The sequence below is a fragment of the Octopus bimaculoides genome, chromosome 2, assembly GCF_046866305.1.
Source record: "Octopus bimaculoides isolate indiv1 chromosome 2, ASM4686630v1, whole genome shotgun sequence".
Lineage (NCBI taxonomy): Eukaryota > Metazoa > Mollusca > Cephalopoda > Octopoda > Octopodidae > Octopus > Octopus bimaculoides.
Window position 1 is genome coordinate 67,820,877 of NC_142929.1, and position 1,285 is coordinate 67,822,161.

Below are 1,285 nucleotides of genomic sequence, written 5' to 3' on the forward strand. Positions count from 1 at the left end.
TTATTTTTACAATAAATTGATTTTGTTTATGACAATGATATTATTTTTATGACAATGGTATTCTTGTTAGAGCCATGATATATATTCTTATTATGACAGCTATATCCCTTTTACATTTTTTAGGATAATGTAGTAGTATTTACAATTTACATACTAGCTTCGGTAGTACATATATTCTTTTCTACTCTAGGCACAAGGCCCTAAATTTTGGGGGGAGGGGGCCAGTTGATTAGATCGACTCCAGTATGCAACTGGTACTTAATTTATCGTCCCTGAAAGGATGAAAGGCAAAGTCAACCTTGGTGGAATTTGAACTCAGAACGTAAAGACAGATGAAATACCGCTAAACATTTCGCCAAGCATGCTAACGTTCCTTATTTCTTTATTGCCCACAAAGGGCTAAACATAGTGGGGACAAACAAGGACAGACAAAGGGATTTAGTCGATTACATCGACCCCAGTGCATAACTGGTACTTAATTTATCAACCCCGAAAGGATGAAAGGCAAAGTCGACCTCGGCGAAATTTGAATTCAGAACGTAACGGCAGACGATATACCACTAAGCATTTTGCCCGGCGTGCTAACATTTCTGCCAGCTCACCACCTTCAGTAGTACATATGTTAAAATTGGAATGATGCAGAGAAGATTTGCATGGCTCCTGCACAAGAGTGACATGCAAATTCATGAAGTGTTCCATATTTTATCACTGATGGTGCTCCAGTATTGCCATGACATTTGTACTGAAATGTATAAAAGAATAAAAGAATAGTATCACATCTTTGATAATGAAATTTTTGTTTCTTAATTTAACATTTGTTTTTAAAGAAAATTGTTTTTTTCATGACAATGATATATATTTTTCACAACAATATTCTGTTTTAAGACAGTGGTGTTATTTTTTATAGCAGCATTATTTTTTTCAATGACCATATTTTTTTAATATTTTGCTATTTATATTTTACTAACACTCCTGAATAATCAACCAAAACTAAAATGTTAGCTGCTGTACAAAATAACATTGGAATTATAATGGTTCACCTCGCTTCAATCTTCAAAACAACATTAACTTGATAAACAACATTAATTTAACAACAACAATAGTTGTAAAGTCTTTTTCTAACATTTGGTCTTATATCTTAGTATTTGTAGAATGTTATGCTGTTATTCAAGAGCATATCATTATCCATGCATTATTAATAATGGCTTGTCTGGCACTGTTTTAAACAGTAGTTTTTCAAACTTCTAAATAATTTCTTTGTAATATGTAAAAAATTCATGTAAAA

General features: G+C 32.1%; 1 non-coding gene across 1 annotated transcript; it reads left to right on the top strand.

Annotated features, from left to right (window-relative positions):
- Nucleotides 1–596: 596 nt before the first annotated feature.
- Nucleotides 597–705, top strand: LOC128247164 (U6 spliceosomal RNA). The gene has a single exon (XR_008263574.2). It is a non-coding gene; the product is annotated as a U6 spliceosomal RNA (small nuclear RNA).
- Nucleotides 706–1,285: the final 580 nt, after the last annotated feature.